The following is a 20,767-nucleotide window of genomic DNA, read 5'->3' as shown; positions in this document are numbered from 1 at the left end:
TATTATAAAAGGATAATATATGAAGGCTAGCCCATAAATTCTTTATTTTCTTTTTCTGAGATGGAGTCTTGCTCCATCGCCCAGGCTGGAGTGCAGTGGCGTGATCTCAGCTGACTGCAACCTCCACCTCCCAGGCTCAAGCAATTCTCCTGCCTCAACCTCCCAAGTAGCTGGAATTACAAGCGCCCGCCACCACACCAGTAGTTTTTTTTTTTTGTATTTTTAGTAGAGATGGAGTTTTACCATGTTGACCAGGCTGGTATTGAACTCCTGACCTCAGGTGATCCACCCACCTTGGCCTCCCAAACTGCTGGGATTATAGGCGTGAGCCACTGTGCCCAGCCTAGCCCATATATTCTTAACTTGGCTGTGTTATAATCATGCTCAGGGAGTAAACATTTCTAGCCAAACTTTAGCATAATCTAGTTTAAGTATACAAATCAGGTTAATAAATGTATGCGTTTATCTACATTTGGTTTCCATCTTCCCCAGTACCTCCTGATTCTATTTACCATCTAATTACCAAATCTGATCTTTAACAGAAATTAACTAATACTGTTTTAGAAATAAGTAATTATTAATTTATAAATTAGGGCCGGGTGCAGTGGCTCACGCCTGCAATCCCAGCACTTTGGGAAATCAAGGCAGGTGGATCACCTGAGGCCAGGAGTTTGAGACCAGCCTGGCCAACATGATGAAACCCCATCTCTACTAAAAACACACAAAAAATTAGCCGGGCGTGGTGGCGGGCACCTGTAATCCCAGCTACTCAGGAGGCTGAGGCAGGAGAATCACTTGAACCCGGGAGGTGGAGGTTGCAGTGAGCTGAGATCATGCCACTGCACTCCAGCCTGGGCGACAGTGCAAGACAAAAAAGAAGAAAGAAAAAGGAAGGAAGGAAGGAAGGGAGGGAGGGAAAGGGAAAAGAAAGGAAGGGAAAGGAAAGGAAAGGAAAGGAAAGGAAAGGAAAGGAAAAGAAAGGAAAGGAAAAGAAAGGAAAGGAGGTGAAGGAGGGGAAGGAGAGGAAGGAAAGGAGGAAGGAAGGAAGGAAGGAAGAGAAAGGAAGGAAGGAAGGAAGGGAAAGAAAGGGAGAAGGAGAGAGAGAGAGAAGGAAGAAAAGAAAGAAAGAAAAGAAAGAAAAGAAAGAAAGAAAGAAAGAAAGAAAGAAGAAAGAAAGAAAGAAAGAGGAAGGAAATATAAATTAGAAGACAGACTAACTCTATCTTTGAGCCCCAGTGCTTTCATCTTGTCCTTTCTAGAAAGGCCTCTAGTAAGTTGTAGATGTCACTACAGGGAAATGCTTTATCTTTTCAGAGAATCATCCAATATTTGTGTTGATCTGAAATTAGTTTTTTTAGTATGCTCATAAAAATTCAAATAAAGAAAGCTATCACTAATTTTGTCAGGAATTTTAAACTGAAATGCCTACTCAGGCCAGAAAGTTGATTCGAATGAGTAAGATTGCCCAAGCATGGACTGCTACAAAATGGACAAACCAGACTTACCCATCTGAGGGATGCAGCATCACTCAGCAACAGCTTATCATTTTCAGAATAGCATAGAGCCTAGATCAGACAAATTTTCCAAGAGTACTAGAATTCTGGAATTTTATTTTAAAAAAATCTCATGATATTTAAATGCTAACATCAACTAAACTTTTTTTTAAAACACAATGCAAGTCAAAATAAATATATCTGCTGTCTGTATTAGGACAGTTTGGACCTCAATTAAATAATAATGCACTGCAGTCTGGATAAAACATTATATTTTATTCTTAAATGCCATTGTAGATTATGACTGTTCTTATCTCTTTTCCTTATAGAAGGTTATTTTAATTTTATTTATCTCACATCCCTTTGTATTTTATGTATATTTTTATCATTCAACTCAAAATTAACCATGAGTGAACTAAGGTTAAGGAGAAGGATAATGGTAGGGAATGTTTCTGTGTCCAAAAACAAGGGTGGTTAAATGCCTTCTGCACATATTATTTTCTACTGCCTAAGTTTAGATTTTCCATCCTGACCCTAAAGTAAACCCACAAGGAAAGTGCAAACTCATACTGGCTCTTGTTAACTGAGCAGAATTAAAAATCTGTGTTCTGTTCCTATGGAATAGAAGGCAATTTAAAACAGCCAGGACATCAGCTGGGAAACTTCTGAATTCTTAGCTTTATTCAAGACCTATACATGGAAATTCTAATCAATGTGTTCACCAAACAAGACACGCAGATATTAATCAAGCTTCTTGTAAAGCCCTTTCTACTGTCTGACAGTAGGTAGTAAAAAGGAGTGTGCTTCAATAAATGCTCAGAATTATGATTACAAAGAATAAGGATATTTTCCTGATTCTCTCAATAAAGGGTAAGTGAAGCATCACAATGAAAGAATTTATAATTAAGTTGCTTGGGTTGTATTGAGATTTCTCCTTAACACATATGGCCAAACTGATTCACTGAAGGAAAAGCTTTGAATGATCCATTTTGGTGGAAGGAATCATTGCTATTATCAAGAGCTAAGAGACACAAGAACTGAAATTATCCACCAGCCAAGAGACAGAATCGATTGTACTTCTGCCAGGTCATCACTCCTTACAATTAAGAGAGAACATACAACATTCTATGATCAGACCTGGTAAGTGTAAGAACCTAATGAAGAATTGTTGATTTATAAAAACCAAAAATTACAAACTAATATCCTTCATGAAGACGCAAAAATTCTTGACAAATTTTTAACAAATTTAATTCAATAATCCATAGAAAGATTAATACATTATGACTAAATACAGTTTGTATCAGGAATGCAAAGTTGAATGAATCAATGTCATTCATTATATTAACAAAAAAGGGATTAAGTAATAATATCTCAGTAGCTACAGAAAAGCATTGGATAAAGTTCAGCACAACTCCATTAAGAATTCTCAGCGTGCCAAGAAGAGACCTTATTTAATTTGATAAAAGTCGTCTATTACAATTTAATATTTATAACTAATGTTATAATTTAATACTATTGGGAAAAGCCTAAATGTTCATCCATGGGGCACTGGTTGAATAAATTATGGTATATCCAACCAAGCAACTACTCTAATGGACATAAAAAGTAAAGAGGACAAAGAATATGATGTAGAGTGGTTTGCAAGGTATACTGAAAAGTGGAAAAGCAAGGTGTTACACTCCCTGCAGGAAGTGGAGCTTAATCCTCCACCCGCTTTTTAGCATGAACTGGACATAGTGACTCACTCACTCCCAAGGAATAGAATATGGAAAAAGAAAAACAATAGTTTTTTAGTGGGAAACTCTAGCAAGTACTACCTTAACCAACTGAGCAGAGTCAACATCACGAGTCGTAAGTCATGTTGATAGCTTGTCCCCCATATGGCCTGATGAGAAAGGTACTTTATCTCTGTTGTATTCGTTCCCAAAGCCCATAATCCCCACCTCTTCATGAGAAAAACATCACCCCATTTGGTGGGTATTCTACAAAATATCCAACCAATACATCTCATGGCAAGGTCATGAATAAATTAAAAGCTGACAAGCTTTAACAAACCAGGGAAGACTAAAGATACATGTGACAAAATCCACTGTGAGGTCCTTCATGGGATCCTGGAACAGAAAAAGAATATTAGTGGGAAAACTTGTAAAATCCAGTTAATAGTCATTTGTAAATGTTGATTTTTTTGTTTGTTTCACAAATATTCCATAGGAAAACATAATTTGAACTGCAGGAGAAACCACGTGAGAGGCATATGAGAACTCTAAAATCTTTGCAACTCTTCTGAAAGCCTAATGTTATTTTAAAAGAAAATTTATTTTAACAAAAACAATATGGAAAAGAGTGTATGTAATGTCAAATATATTGTGAGAAATAAAAAATAAGAAAATAAATATGTTTTTCCTATTTTTACAAAAGAAAACACAGGAAAGATAGACTAGAAACTGATGACACAAGTTTCTTATAAGAAATAAGTAGGATTGGAGTAGATGGGGTATGTGTGAAAAGAAGACTTCCCTGATTATATCACATTCTATAGTTTTGATTTGTTAAATAAAATCTTTAATATTTGTATTGATAATATCTGGAGAGGATGACATCCAACTGGCACAAGACAACATGATCGTGATGCAGCGAAGAAGGGGGAATCAACATTACATTTCCTTGAATCCCCACAGAAAACAAAGACCACCATAGTTATGACCAATTTACATGTGTGTAGATTATTGTCCCCTGTGACAAAGCTTCACACACTAAAAAGGCACATTGGAAATAAGCTTGAGTCATCTCAAAAAAATGCTAGACACACACTTGATGATAGGTAGTGTTAATGTCTAGGCTAAACAGGAGCTTTCCCCTGGCAATGGAACTTCCTTTCCTTTTCTCATTCATTTTCTCTGGAGGACTCCTTTTTCTGAATCAATTACATTTTATTATTTCTATTAAGCAATTTGAAAGGACTGGTGTAGCCTGCAGTGTAATAAACCTTTTCATTGAAAACTTTTCCTTCTTCCCTCAAAATGCTTAAATGCTTGCTAATGTCAAAAGTTGTTCTTTTTTTTTTGAGACAGAGTGTCCCTTTGTCGCCCAGGCTGGACTGCAGTGGCTCCATCTCTGCTCACTGCAACCTCCGCCTCCTGGGTTCAAGCAGTTCTCCTGCCTCAGCTTCCTGAGTAGCTGGGATTACAGGCATGCGCCACCACACCTGGCTAATTTTTTTTGTATTTTTAGTAGAGACAGGGTTTCAGCATGTTGGTCAGGCTGGCCTCGAACTCCTGACCTCGTGATCCACCTGCCTCGGCCTCCAAAAGTGAAGTTGCTCTTGATTCTTTGGGGCACTAGAGTATCCACTGAATGAAATACAGTCATATTGGCTGTGTCTTCAATAAAGTCACCTGACTCTGAAGGCCTGGGCATATGGAATTGCTGTTCGGAAGAGATATACAGGGAAATGGTCTTGGTGGACCCACTAAAAGGACATGAACCAACCTCTGTGTAGCTTGTGACTGGAGCTGTCACCATTATTTTCATCTCTTTCTCCTTTTGCCTTGAATGTAGCTGTTCAGTTTTGTAAAGCCTGTCTGGATGGCTGAAACCCTGTTCATAGACTCAACAGAAGTGCTGACCCACTTAACTGTCCACACTGTCAGATCCCATGACTTCAGAGCTGGGGGCTTGCATCCTCTGGGGCCTTCCAGCCCAGTTTCCACAGCTTGAACCACTGTGAAGGGCTGACACCTGGGCCCACCTGCCACCAGGCCAATCAAGCTGTGCCACCAGTTTTGATTTTTGAAGGATGTAAATGTTCTACATGTTCAAAATATAAAGTTATGCCAAAAATAAAAACATAGAATACAAACAGAAACAAATGAGCCTGAAAGTGTTCTTGCTGGATATTTTTGTACTAAACCCTAAATAAACAGAAGAATCTAGTATATGGGATATCCTTCAGGACAACTGCACCTGGCCTATTTAAAGCATTCAAAGTCACAAAGGACAGAGTGAGCCTACTGAGGGAAAGAGGAGCATTCTAAGGACACTACAGAGACATAACAATTACAATGTGTGAACTTTGATTGGATTCTATATGAAAAGGGGGAAAAATCATCTATATAAAACATTTTGGAAAAACGGAGAAATTTGGTATTTAGTATGGACGACATATTGTGTAGTATTACATAAGTAGTATTGATTTCTTAGATAGGTTGATGTCTCCGTGTTTGTTGGAAGATGTTCCTGGTTTTGCTAGATGCATACTGAAGTTTTTAGAGGTGAGGTGTCACCACGGTTGAAATATACTTTCAGATGATTTGACAAAAAAGAAATATATGTCTATCTATAAAGAGAGATAAAGGAAACTTGGCAATTTTTAACAGTAAATCTAGTTGTGGGATACACTGATGTTCATTGTACTCCTCTTTTAACTTTTCCACAGGTTTGAAAATTTTTCAAATAAGAAGAGGTTTTAAAGTCAATTTATTCACTTTTCTAATCTTCCTTCTAAGGAACATTCTCCATCAGGTTAGGCACTTTGTAGGATTCATTTTTGTCATGTATTTCACTCATTTTGTCTATAGTTAACCAGCCTACTTATGTATTATATTTCTCTGATCAATTTTGCTGATTTTTATTCTTAGAAGATCATCCTTGTCATTTATATTTTCAAATTCTTCAGCACTCTACATATTAAAGAGTACATATATAGAGCGTTGTTTAAGTTATGAACTTCCCACCCAAATAAGTTTCCACTTTCTTCCATATTTAAGTCATCTGATTTTTAATTTCTCATATGGAAGCATATAGGATAACTATAGAAACAGCCACAAGCAATATAGGCCAATATATTCAGTGCTTAGAGCCAGTTAACTTGCTAAATGCCCACTAGATTTGAAGGCACCAGTAGCAGATAGCTAGGGAAAAGTGCTGGTCATAGATAAATATGGGATTGATACTAGGAAAAGTGTGGTCCTTTATCATTAACCATTAAATATGCTAATGTATACTATCATTTTAACCTCTTTTGCTCCTACATGCCTTCCTCTGTCTTATTTTTGAAAAGACAGGATACAGTCACAGCCACACAAGTTGGTCCCAGTCCAGTGATACTGCTGGGATGCCTGGCAGATGCAAAGGGCAGACTCACAGTGGGGCAAGATTTCCTCAAATGCAAGATATTTTCCTATGTACGGGATGGCATTTTGGAAGACTGTATTCTAATTGTGTTTCTTCTCTCTAAGTGCTTTCTCCATAATGTAAATATCGAAGTCTTGCTATCTGAGTTACGAAGCAATTAAAGAAAATATTTCATACTTCCTAGTCTTAAAATATTAAAATCTAAAACCTGGAAATAACACAAGAAGAGAAATCCAAATACCGCAGGTTCTCACTTGTAAGTGGGAGCTAAATTATGAGAACTTATGAACACAAAGGGGGAACAACAGACACTGGGGTCTACTTGAGGGTGGAGTGTGGGAGGGGGAGAGGAGAAGAAAAGTTAACTATTGGGTACTGGGCTTAATTCATGGGTGATGAAATATGTACAACCAATCCCCATGACATGAGCTTACCTCTGTAACAAATTTTCACATGTACCCCTAAACCTAAAATAAAAGTTAAAAAATAAATAAATAAATAAATAAATAAATAAATAAATAAATAAAAAAAACCTGGAAAAATACTAATATATACTTTGAGGACAGCTTATGCCTCTGAAGAAAGAAATAAGATATTTCACCCCCAAAATATTCACCTAGAAGTTTAATAACCTAAATATGATTCTCTAAAATCATATCAATATCATTCAAGAGTTTAGAAGTCTGAATTGTTATAAGAAGCAAATGTTTCTTCTCTGTTTTCCCTCTTTTTAAATTTTAATAGAAGAGGATGATAATTTAATGAGGTCTAAAAGTAAAATTGAGAAACTAAAATCTCATCCTGGGTATGTGGGAAAGTGCATGGGCTTTCTGAGTTCAAATCCTAGCTCTGCAACTTCATAGCACATGGCACTGTGATAGTCACATTTCCTCACCTGTAGGTTAGGGTGAGCAAATACCTATCAAAATAAAAAGAAATAATAAAAATAAGTTGAAAGCTGGAAACATTGTTGAATAAATACAAAACAAATTAGTGCTAGATAAAATATAACAAACTTATTTAAAATTTACCTCTTAGGAAAAAAGAAAGAAAATACCAGAAGATAGGAATAAAGGGGGAAATTAAGCCATAGCAATAATGCTAAGTCTGATTCTGCAATAGCTCTTGAGTGGGAAAATGGGACTATCAAAGTCAGTTAAGACTAAGAGTTCAGATTATGTTGCCCAAGCATGCAAATATTTTGAAGACTTAGGACTAAAAATTGCATAAAATTAGAAGTGGCATGCCTTAGTTACTGAGATGCCTCGAAGGACTGGATTACCAGTAAAAGAAGATCTTGGGGGATGGGGTGGGAGGGGAGAATATGTTTTCCTACTGAGGAAAAATGAAGAAGTTTGTTTCTGTTTCAGCTGTAAATAAGAAAAGAAAAGAAAGAAAAAAGTCTTCCCTGAGAAATTGAAAACACAGACTGTGCCTCTCCTAGGTTTAGAATCTAACTATATACTATTAGCACAGTATGGTAAAATTCAAGTTGGCTGGTTAAAATTAAAAGTTAGTGAGGCAAAATCTAGGAACATAAATTGATACAAAGTACTGACTGATGCTGGTTAGCCTTCAGCAGAGCAGATACAGGATCATAAAGGTGAATGATTGTATTAATCCAATAAGGAGCATGCAAAAAGACATGGAAGAGTAGGTATGAGGGTGTTTAAAAGAAGAAAAAATCAGGGGTTAAGTTAAAGAAAATGGTAAGTGAAACTATTTGATGATGAGAAATATGTAATGGTAAGACACAAAAACGCTGGAAATCACAATGATGTCAAAACAGGTGTAGTGAGAGAGAGAGACCTGAAAGGTCAGGTCTTTGTATTAAGAAATTAATATGCCACATTTAGTATGTTAAAATTTAAGATTGCTTTGATGGAGTAAGCTCGGTAAGAATTTCTAAACAGGAGAGAATTCCTGAACAGAAAAATTAATAAAGGTTTTTACTGTTAAAGAAGTTAACGTTAGAGTCAGGGTGCCAACCACCCTCTCCCAGAATTCTGGCTGATAGAATGTAAACAGGCTGATAGGGACTAAAATATCAGCTTATTAATAATAACGCAATGCCCTTCAAATGCACAACTCTGTGACAAAGCTAAATATAATAATGTTGCTGGTATATGAGACCCAGCTGATGGCCTTCAAATACCTGCTCCAGTCTAATCTTAGTGACCCACCTGTTGGGAGTGTTAAGTCCACAAAGCAGATTGAACCTTGGTTTAACTACCAAAGTGAGTCATGAGCAAAACAGGAGGTAGAATAGAGAATGACAATCTTGTGACCTGGTTTGTACTTACACATAGGAAGAAGAAGTAAAGAAGAGCCCAATTCATTTCATTTCATTTGAGGCAGGTAAAATGAGAAGGAAGGGAAGACATGAGGGAGGGGAAGGAAGTTTAGAAGGAACAAAAGAGAGAGAGAGGAAAACTGATAGACAGAGAAAGAAACCCATGTCCCATTTTTGAGGCTAAATAAAAGCATCAAAACAAAAAAGAAAAGAGATTTCAGGCCAAGACGGCCAACTAGAAGCAGCTAGTGTGCATGGCTCTCATCACAGAAAGGAACAAAAGGGGCAAGTAAATACAGCACCTTCAGCTGAAACATTCAGCTCCTCGCATTGAGACTGATCAAGGAAACAGCTCAACCCATGGAGAATGTAGAAAAGCAGGGCAGGACAATGGCCCACCCAGGAGAGGGAGTGAAACACAAAGCCAGGGGAACCTCTCCCCACCCAGGGAAGTGCTGAGTGAATGTGTGATTCTGGGAAACCACATTTCTTCCACAGATCTTTGCAACCTTCAAGTCAGATGATTCCCTTGTGAACCCACTCCACCAGGGCCTTTGGTCTGACACACAGGGCTGCATGGAGTCTCAGCAGAGCAGCTGCTCAGGCACACACAGAGACATGGGAGCCTTACATGCTATGGCTCTGCGCTCCCCAGCAAAGTGACTGCAACTCAGGCAAGGCAGGAGTTGGACCTTCATCCATACCCCTGGAAAGAGGGCTGAATCCAGAAGGCCTAGCAGTGACAGTCTGTAGGTCCCACTTCCATGGTGCCTCCTGGGATTAGACCCACTGGTTTAGAATTCCAGCCAGCCACCAGCAACAACTGGGACAGATGGGTTTCCCAGGATGAGAGACAGGCCACCATCTTTGCTATTTGGGCGATTCAGCTGTTCCAGCCTGTGGGCTTTGGAGAGTCCAAACTGACTGGGGGTGGAAAGGATACTGCAGCATAGCACAGCTGCTCTACCAAAATGTGACCAGACTGCTTCTTTAAGTGGGTCCCAGATCCGTTCCTCTTCACTGGGCAGAACCTCCCAACGGGGGCCTCCAGCCATTCCTGCTGATGTTCTCTTTTGAAAACTTCCTGGGAAAGAGCTTCTAGAGGGAATGACAAGCTGCCATCTTTGCTGTTTCCATGACTTAGCTGTTCCAGCCTCCAAGCTTTGGAGCACCCAAGCCAACTGGGGGCAGAAGAAGTACTCCATCACAGCACAGTTGCTCTACAAAAGCATGGCTACATGGCATCTTTAAGTGAATCCCTGATCCTGTTGCTCCAGACTGAGTGAGACCTCCCAACAGGGGTCCCCAGCCAACTCCTGTAAGTGTATTCAGGCTGGCAACATGTTCATATCCCCCTGGGATGAGGAAGGGACAGGCTGCCATCTTCACTGTTTCACAGCCTTCACTGGTGATACCTCCAAGTACTGGAAAATCTGAGGTGACTAGGGTCTGTAGTGGAGCCCCAGCAAACCACAGCAGCCCTATAGAAAAGTGTCCAGACTGTTAAAAGAAAAAAAACCTAAAGGTAAACAACCTCAAAGATTGAAGGTATATAAGCCCACAAAGGTGAGAAAGAATCAGCAGAAGGCTGAAAACTCAAAAAGCCAGAGTGCCCTCTTTCCTCCAATGACTGCATCACCTCTCCAGTAAGGGATCAGAACTGGGCTGAGGCTGAGATGGCTAAAATGACAGAAATAGAATTCAGAATGTGGATAGAAATGAATTTCACTGAGCTAAAGTAGCACATTGTAACCCAATACATGGAAGCTAAAAACCATGATAAAATATTGTGGGAGCTGACAGACAAAATATCCAGTACAAGGAAGAAGGTAACCAATCTGATAAAGCTGAGAAACACACTATAAAAATTTCATAATGCAATCACAAGTATTAATAGCAGAATAGGCCAAGTGGAGAAAAAATCTCAGAGCTTAAAAACTGTCTTTCTGAAATAAGACAGGCATGCAAGAATAGATAAAAAAGAAGGAAATGGAATGAACAAAACCTCATTTGAAGGTCTCTAAGAACTTACTTATCAATCTGGGTACTCCTGTGTTGGGTGCATATACATATTTAGGATAGTTAGCTCTTCTTGTTGAATTGAACCCTTTACCATTATGTAATGCCCTTCTTTGTCTTTTTTGATCTTTGTCAGTCTAAAGCCTGTTTTGTCAGAAACTAGGATTGCAACCCCTGCTTTTTTCTGCTATCCATTTAATTGATAAGTTTTCTTCAATCCTTTTATTTTGAACCTATGTCTGTCATTGCATGTGAGAGGGATCTCTTGAAGACTGCATACCAATGGATCTTGGTTCTTTATCCAGCTTGCTATTCCATGTCTTTTAATCTGGGCAGTTAGCCATTTGCTTTTAAGGTTAGTATTGTTGTGTGTCATCATGATGCTAGCTGATTATTTTTCATCCTGTCATCATGATGCTAGCTGATTATTTTGCAGACTTGTTTATGCAGTTGCTTCATAGTGCCATTGGTCTGTGTATTTCAGTGTGTTTTTGTAGTGGCTGGTAACGATTTTTCCTTTGCACATTTAGTGCTTCCTTCAGGAGCTCTTGCAAGGCAGGCATGGTGGTAACAAATTCCCTCAGGATTTGCTTGTCTAAAAAAGGATCTTATTTCCCCTTCACTGATAAAACTTAGCTTGGTTGGATATGAAATTTTGGGTTGTAAATTCTTTTCTTTAAGAATGTTGAATATTGGCCCCCAATCTCTTCTGCCTTGTAGGGTTTCTGCTGAGAGGTCTGCTGTTAGTCTGTTGGGCTTCTTCTTGTAGGTGACCTGGTCTTTCTCTCTGGCTGCCCTTAACATTTTTTCATTCACTTTGACTTTGAAGAATGTGAAGGTTATGTGTCTTAGAGATGACCTTCTCATAGAGCATCTTTCTGGGGTTCTCTGGATTTCCTGAATTTGAATGTTGGCCTGTCTAGCTAGATTGGGGAAGTTCTCGTGATTATATCCATGAGATCTCTTTCAGGTGCACCAGTCAGTTGTAGATTCAGTCTTTTTACATAATCCACCTGAAATACCAAAAAATCTAAATATGCCAAATAAAAGACAGAGATTGTCAGTGTGTATCAAAAAAACAACATCCAACTATATGTTGTCTACAAGAAACCCACATTAAATATAAAGACACATATAGATTAAAAGTAAAGGGATGGAGAAAAATATGCCATGCTAACAAAAATCAAAAGAAAGGCATATTGGCTATATTAATTTCAAGTAGAGCAGACATCAGAACAATGAATGCTATCAGGGATAAACAGAAGCATAACATAATGAAATATCAGTTAATTATCCAAAGAAACATACCAATTCTTAATGTGTGTGTGCCTAAAAACAGAATGTCAAAATACATGAGGCAAAAATTAATAGAACTGCAAGGAGAAATAGATTAATCTACTATTGCTCAGAGACTTCACTACCTATCTATTAGAAATGGGCAGGTTCAGTAAGCAGAAAGTAAGACATAGTTGAACTCAGCAGCAATCAACTAGATGCAGTTGACGTCTACAGACTACTTCACCCAAAAACAGATTAAACACTAATCTCACCTTACATGGAACATTCACCAAGAGAGACCACATTCTAGGTATAAAACACAACTTGGCTGGGTGCATTGGCCCACGCCTGTAATCCCAGCACTTTGGGAGGCCGAGGTGGGCAGATCATGAGGTCAGGGGTTCAAGATCAGCCTGGCCAGTATGGTGAAACCCCATCTCTACTAAAAATACAAAAATTATCTAGCGTGGTGGCACACGTCTGTAGTCCCAGCTACTTGGGAGGCTGAGGCAGAAGAATTGCTTGAATCTGGGAGGCGGAGGCTGCAGTGAGCCGAGATCATGCCACTGCACTCCAGCCTGGGTGACAGAGCGAGAGTCTGTCAAAAAAAAAAAAAAAAAAAAAAAAACACCACAGAACTCAATTCAGTATGAATGATAGCTGAAATATCTCAAAGTATTTGAACACTAAGCAACACACTTCTTAATAACACATGATCAAAGAATAAATCTCAAAAGAAATTTTAAAACATTATTCACTAAATATATATGCAATTTATTAAAATATGTGGGATATAGTAAAGGCAATGTTTAAAGGGAAATTTATAACCTTGAATGTGTATAGTAGAAAAGAAGAAAGATCTAAAGTCAACAAGCTAAGCTTCTACCTCAAAAAAACTAGAAAGAAAACGAGCAAATAAAATCCAAAGTAAACATAAAAAAGAAATAATAAAAATTAGAGCAGAAATACATATAATTGATAACAGGAAACCAGGAAGTCTTAGCCAGAGCAATTAGGCAAGAGAAAGAAATAAAAGATACCAAAATAGGAAAAGAAGAAGTCAAACTATCTCTCTTCACTGATAATAGGATTGTATACCTAGAAAACCCTGAAGATTCCACCAAAAGGCTCCTGAGTTAATGAACAACTTCAGTAAAGTTTTGGGAAATAAAGTCAATGTATAAAAATCAATAGCACTTCTGTATAGCAATATCATTTGAGCTCAGATCCAAATCAAGAATGCAGTTCCATTTACAATAGACACACACACAGACACACACACATAAACACACACACACACACACACACATATCTAGGAATACATCTAATCAAGGAATTGAAAGCTCTCTACAAGCAGAGCTACAAAACACTCCTGAAAAAAATCGTAGATGACTCGAACAAATCGAAAAACATTCCATGCTCATAGATTGTAAGAATATTGTTAAAGTAGCCATCCTGCCCAAAGCAATCTACAGATTCAACATTATTCCTATCAAACTACCAATGTCATTTTTCACAGAACTAGAAAAAACACATTCTAAAGTTCATATGGAACCAAAAAAGAGCCCAAAGAGCCAAAGCAATCCTAAACAAAAAGAACAAAGCTGGAGGAATCACACTACTTGACTTCAAACTATATTATAAGGCTACAGTAAACAAAACAGCATGATACTGGTTTGAAAAAAGCCCAGATACATAGACCAATGAAACAGGATAGAAAGCCCAGAAATAAAGCTGCACACCTACAACAGTTTGAACTTTGGCAGAGTCAACAAAAATAAGCAATAGACAAAGAACTCCTTATTCAAAAAATGGTGCTGAAAAAAGAAAAGCTGTAAGCATAATGTCACTTGAATTCATACTGCACTACAGGGCTACAGTAACCAAAACAGCATGGTACTGGTACAAAAAAACAGACACATAGAGCAATGCAACAGAATAGAGAGCCCAGAAATAAGGCTGCACACCTACAACCATCTGATCTTTGAAAAACCTGATAAAAACAAGCAATAGGGAAGGACTCTTTATTCAATAAATGATGCTCGGATAACTTGTTAGCCATATGCAGAAGATTGAAAGTGGACTCCTTCCTCATACCATATACAAAAATTAACTCAACATGAATTTAAAAACTTAAATGTAAAACCCAAAACTATAAAAACCCTGGAAGATAACCTAGGCAATACCGTCTTGGACATAGGAACTGGCAAAGATTTCACGGCAGGAAGCCAAAAGCCATCACGACTAAAACAAAATTTGACAAACGGGATATAATTAAATTAAAGAGCTTCTGCACAGGAAAAGCAATAATCAATCAAGTAAACAGACAACCTACAGTATAGGAGAAAATATCTGCAAACTATGCATCTGACAAAGGTCTAATATCCAGCATCTATAAGAAACTTAAATCTGCAAGAAAAGCAAACAAACCCATTAAAAGTGGACAAAAGGCATGAACAGACAGTTTTCTTCTCTTTTCTTTTCTTTTTGATGTGCTTTTTTTCTAAAATTTTATTTTAAGTTTTCTGGGATACATGTGCAGGATGTGCAGGTTTGTTACATAGGTAAATGTGTGCCACGGTGGTATGCTGCACCTATCAACCCATCACCTAGGTTTTAAGCCCCACATGCATTAGCTATTTGTCCTGAAGCTTGTCATCCCCCTAGCCCCCCAACAGGCCCCATTGTGTGTTGTTCCCCACTTCCCCCATGTCCATGTGTTCTCATTGTTCAGCTCCCACTTATGAGTGAGAACATATGGTGTTTGGTTTTCTGTTCCTGTATTAGTTTGCTGAGGATAATGGCTTCCAGCTCTATCCATGTCCCTGCAAAGGACATGAACTCATTCCTTTCTATGGCTGCATAGTATTCCATGGTGTATGTGTACCATATTTTCTTTATCCAGTCTATCATTGATGGGCATCTGGGTTGATTCCATATCTTTGCAATTGTGAATAGTGCTGCAATAAATACATGTATGCACATATCTTTATAATAGAATGATTTGTATTCCTTTGGGTATATACTCAGTAATGGGAATTTGCTGGGTCAGATGATATTTCCGGTTCTAGATACTTGAGGAATCGCCACACTGTCTTCCACGATGGCTGAAATAATTTACACTCCCACCAACAATGTAAAAGCATTCCTATTTCTTCCCAGCCTCGCCACCATCTGTTATTTCTTGACTTTCTAATAATTGCCATTCTGACTGGTGTGAGATGGTATCTCATTGTGTTTGTGATTTGCTGTTCTCTAATGATCAGTGATGTTGAGCTTTTATTCATGTTTGTGGGATGCATAAATGTCTTCTTTTGAGATGTGTCTGTTTACATCCTTTGCCCACTTTTTGATGGGGTGGTTTTTTTCTTGTAAATTTAAGTTCCTTGTAGATTCTAGATATTAGCTTTTTGTCAGATGGATAGATTGCAAAAATTTTCTCCCATTCCATAGGTTGTCTGTTCACTCTAATGATAGTTTCTTTTGCTGTGTAAAAGCTCTTTAGGTTAATTATATCCCATTTGTCAATTTTTGCTTTGTTGCAATTGCTTTTGATATTTTTGTCACAAAATCTTTGCACATGCCTATGTCCTGAATGGTATTGCCTAGATTTTCTTCTAGGGTTTTTACAGTTTTGGGTTTTACATTTAAGTCTTTAATCCGTCTTGAGTTAATTGTTGTATAAGGTGTAAGGAAAGGGTCCAGTACCAATTTTCTGCATATGGCTAGCCAGTTTACCCAGCACCATTTATTAAATAGAGAATCTTTACCCAACTGCTTGTTTTCATCAGGTTTGTCGAAGATCAGATGGTTGAAGATGTGTGGTCTTATTTCTGAGATCTCTATTCTGTTCCATTGGTCTGTGAAACAGACATTTTTCAAAAGAAGACATAATTGCAGCCAACAAGCATATGAAACAAACTCAGTATCACTGATCATTGGAGAAATGCAAATTGAAACCGCAGTGAGATACCATCTTGCACCAGTCAAAATGGCTATTTTTTAAACTTTTATGTTAAGTTCAGGGGTACATGTGCAGGATTTGCAGGTTTGTTATATAGGTAAACTTGTGTCATGGGGGTGTGTTATACAGATTATTTCATCACCCAGGTATTAAACCTAGTATCCATTAGTTATTTTTCCTTATCCTCTCCATCCTCTGTTAGGCCCCAGTGTGTGTTGTTCCCTTCTGTATATCAATGTGTTCTCAAAATTTAGCTCCCACTTTATATATAAGAACATGTGATATTTGCTTTTCTGTCCTTGCATTAGTTTGCTAAGGATAATGGCCTCCAGCCCTATACAAGTTCCTGCAAAGGATATGATCTCATTCTTTTTTATGGCTACATAGGGTTTCATGGTGTATATGTACCACATTTTCTTTATCCAGTCTATCATTGATGGGTATTTGGGTTGATACTATGTCTTTGCTATTGTGAATAGTTATATAGGTACATATGCAGTGAACATATGTGTGTGTGTATCTTTATGATAGAATAATTTATATTCCTTTGGATATATACCCAGGAATGGGATTGCTGGATCGAATAGTATTTCTGTCTTTAGGTTTTTTAGGAATCGCCACACCGTCTTCCACAGTGGTTGAACTAATTTACACTCCCACCAACAGTGTATAAATGTTCCTTTTTCTCTACAATCTCATCAGCATCTATTATTTACTTCTTAACAGTCAGAATGGCTATTATACACATGCATGCATATGTTCACTGCAACACTATTCACAATAGCAAAGACATGGAGTCAACCTAAATGCCCAACTATGGTAGACTGGATAAAGAAAATGTGGTACACGTACACCGTGGAATACTGTGCAGCCATGAAAAAGAACAAGATCATATCCTTTGCAGGAACATGGATGGAGCTGGAGGCCATTATCTTTAGCAAACTAATGCAGGAATAGAAAATGAAATATTGCATGTTCTTACTTATAAGCAGGACCTAATGATGAGAACACATGAACACATACAGGGAAACAACAGATACTGAGGGTTACTTGAGGGTGGAGGGTGGAATGAGGAAGAGGATCAGGAAAAATAACTAATGAGTACTAGGTTTAACACCTAGACCAAACAATCTGTACAACTAACTCCCTTCACACAAGTTTATATAATAAACCTGCACAGATACTTAAAATAAACATTTTTTAAAATGGTGCTTGAACAGCTGGCTATTCATATGCACAAGAATGAAACTAAACCCCTACCTATCACCTTCTACAAAAATTAACTCAAGGTGCATTAAATATTTAAATCTAAGACCTCAAACTATAAAAACCCTAGAAGAAACTCTAAGGAACATCATTCTGGACTTGAGCCTGTGAAAGGAATTATGACTAAGTCCTCAGAAACAATTGCAACAAGAGCAAAAGTTAACAAGTGGGACCTATTACACTATGGAGCTTTTGCACAGCAAAAGAAACTATCAACAGAATAAACAGACAACCTACAGAATGGGAGAAAATATTCACAAACTACACATCTAACAAAGGTCTAACATCCAGATTCTATAAGGAAGTTCAATTCAATAAGAAAAAAAAACAATAATCCCATTAAAGAATGGGCAAAAGACATGAACAGACACTTCTCAAAAGAAGACACTCTGACAAACATGTGAAATAAGCTCAACATCATTAATCATCAAAGAAGTGCACATCAAAACCACAATGAGAGAACATCTCACACCAGTCAGAATGGCTATTATAAAAGGCAAAAAACAACAGATGCTGGCAAGGCTGAGGAAAAAAGGGAATGCTTATGCATTGTTGTTGGGAATGTAAATGAGTTCAGCCACTGTGGAAAGCGGTTTGGTGGTTTCTCAAAGAACTTAAAACAGAACTACTGTTCTACTCAGAAATCCCATTACTGGGTAAATACCCAAAAGAAAATAAATTATTCTACCAAAAGACACATGCACTCAAATGTTCATTGTGGCATTATTCACAATTGCAAAGACATAGAATCAACCTAGGTTCCCATTAATGGTAAAATCAATAAAGTGGAGCAGAGCCAAGGTAGCTGACTAAAAGCAGCAGTGATTGAGGACTCCCATGGAAAAAATCCAAAGCAGTATGTGAATCCTGCACTGGCAACCAAGATATACAGGTTCTGATATTAGGACTGACTAGACAGCTGGCATAACCCACGGAGAAGAAGGAAAAGCAGAGTGGTGCGGCAGCCCACCTGAAAGCCACAAGGGGCAGGGGTGCTCCCACCCCTAGCCAAGGGAGGTGGTGAGTGTGTGTGCTACCCAGCCTGGGAAACTGCTTTTTCCACAGATCGGTGCAACCAATGGATCGGTAGATCCCACTCATAAGCCCATGCCACCAAGGCCTTGGGTCCCAACCATGAAGCTACATAGATTCTCACTCAGGTAGAATCAGCCTAAGCCAGCTGAGTGCCCGGGGGGAGGGGCAGCCACCACCACTGCTCTGGTTGTGATGTCTAAGCCATTTGAGCTCCTTGGAGACGGGCAGCAGCCAACACTGTGGCTGCAGGTCCTCCCTGCAGGATTTCCAACTCCAGCCAGGGGCTCAAGAACAGAACTCTGACCTCTCTGGGCCTGAGCCCCTACGGGGAGGGGTGGCTGTAGTCTCCACAGACCAACAGACTTAGTCTTTCCTCTGCTAGCTCTGAAGAATCCAGGCAGCCAAAACAAGTGGGTTTTCCCTCAGCACTGCACACCCCCTACACCAAGAGACAGCCAAAGTGCTTCATTAAATGGGTCCCTGCTTTCTGTGCCCGCCCCAACTTGGTAAGACTCATCAACAGGGGTTGTCAGACATCCTATACAGGAGTGTCCCTACTGGCATCAGTTTGGTGCCCCTCAAGGTCAGAGATCCCAGAGGAAGGAGCAGGCACCTGTCTTTGCTCTTCTCCAGCCTCCTCGGATGGTATCTCCAGACGCAGAAGGGAATCATATGAATAGGGTTTTAAGTGAGCCCTCAGCAAACCACAATAGTCATACAGAAGAGAGACCTGACTATTGAAAGAAAAACAAACAAACAGAAGGCAGCAACAGTATCAACAAAAAAAGTCCCCACAAAAACCTCATTTAAGGGTCAGCAGCCTCAAAGATTGAAATTAGACAAACTCACAAAGGTGAGAAAGAATCAATGAAAAAAATGCAAAGACCTAAAAGACCAGAGTGCTTCTTCTCCTCCAAATAATAGCAACACTTCTCTGGCAAGGGTGCAGAACAGGACAGAGGATGAGATGGACGAATTGATGGAAGTAGACTTCAGAAGGTGGGTAATAACAAACGTCGCTGAGGTAAAGGAGCATGTTCTAAACCAATGCAAAGAAGCTAATAACCTTGATAAAAGGTTAGAGGAGTTGTTAACTAGAATAACCACTTTAGAGAGGAACATAAATGATCTGATGGAGCTGAAAAACACAGCATAAGAACTTCATGAAGCATACACAATTGCCAATAGCCAAATTGATCAAGCAGAAGAAAGAATATCGGAGATGGAAGACTATTCTGCTGATATAAGGCAGGCAGAGAAGATTAGAGAAAACAGAATGAAAAGCAATAAACAAAACCTCCGATAAATATGGGACTATGTAAAAAAGACTGCACCTACAACTGATTGGAGTACCTGAAGGAGACAGGGAGAATGGAACCAAGTTCGAAAACACACTTTAGAATATTATCCAGAAGAACTTCCCCAACCTAGCAAGACAGCCCAATATTCAAATTCAGGAAATACAGAGAACACCACCAAGATACTCCACAAGAAGATCAACACAAGACACATCATCATATTCACCAAGGTCAAAATAAAGGAAAAAATGTTAAGTGCAGCCAGAGAGAAAGGTGAGTCACCTACAAAGGGAAGCTCATCAGACTAACAGCAGATCTCTCAGCAGAAACACTAAAGCCAGAAGAGAGTGGGGGCCCATATTCAACATTCTTAAAGAAAAGAATTTTCAACCCAGATTTTCATATCCAGCCAAACTAAGCTTCATAAGCAAAGGAGAAATAAAATCCTTTACAGACAAGAAAATGCTGAGGAAATTCATCACCACCATGCCTGCCTTGCAAGAGCTCCTGAAGAAAGCACTAAATAAGAAAATGAAAAACTGGTACCAGACACTGCAAAACACTCAAAAATATAAAGACCAATGACACTATGAAGAAACAGCATCAACTACTGTGCAAAATAACCAGCTAGCATCATGATGACAGGATTTAATTGAAACATAAATAATTAACCTCAAATGTAAATGAGACTTAGACTCCCACACAATAATAAAAGTGGGGAGACTTTAACATCCTGCTGTCAATATTAGACAGATCAATGAGACTGAAAATTAACAAGGATATTTAGGACTTGAACTCAGCTCTGGAAGAAGTGGACCTAATAGGTATCTACAGAACTCTCCACCCCAAAACAACAGAATATACATTCTCCTCAGTGCCACATGGCACTTTAAAATTGGCCACATAATTGGAAGTAAAACACTCCTTCTCAAATACAGAAGAACTAAAATCATAACAAACAGTCTGTCAGACCACAGTGCAATCAAAT

The 20,767-nt window shown here is 38.6% G+C and overlaps 1 pseudogene; it reads right to left on the bottom strand.

Moving 5' to 3' along the window:
* Nucleotides 1-4,377: 4,377 nt before the first annotated feature.
* The window catches only part of LOC100593905, a 30,468-nt pseudogene continuing 14,078 nt past the window's right edge, over nt 4,378-20,767 (bottom strand).

This window comes from Nomascus leucogenys, chromosome 17, assembly GCF_006542625.1.
Source record: "Nomascus leucogenys isolate Asia chromosome 17, Asia_NLE_v1, whole genome shotgun sequence".
Classification (NCBI taxonomy): domain Eukaryota; kingdom Metazoa; phylum Chordata; class Mammalia; order Primates; family Hylobatidae; genus Nomascus; species Nomascus leucogenys.
Note: the sequence above shows the minus strand (reverse complement) of the source record. Positions and strands in the feature narration are given on the sequence as shown.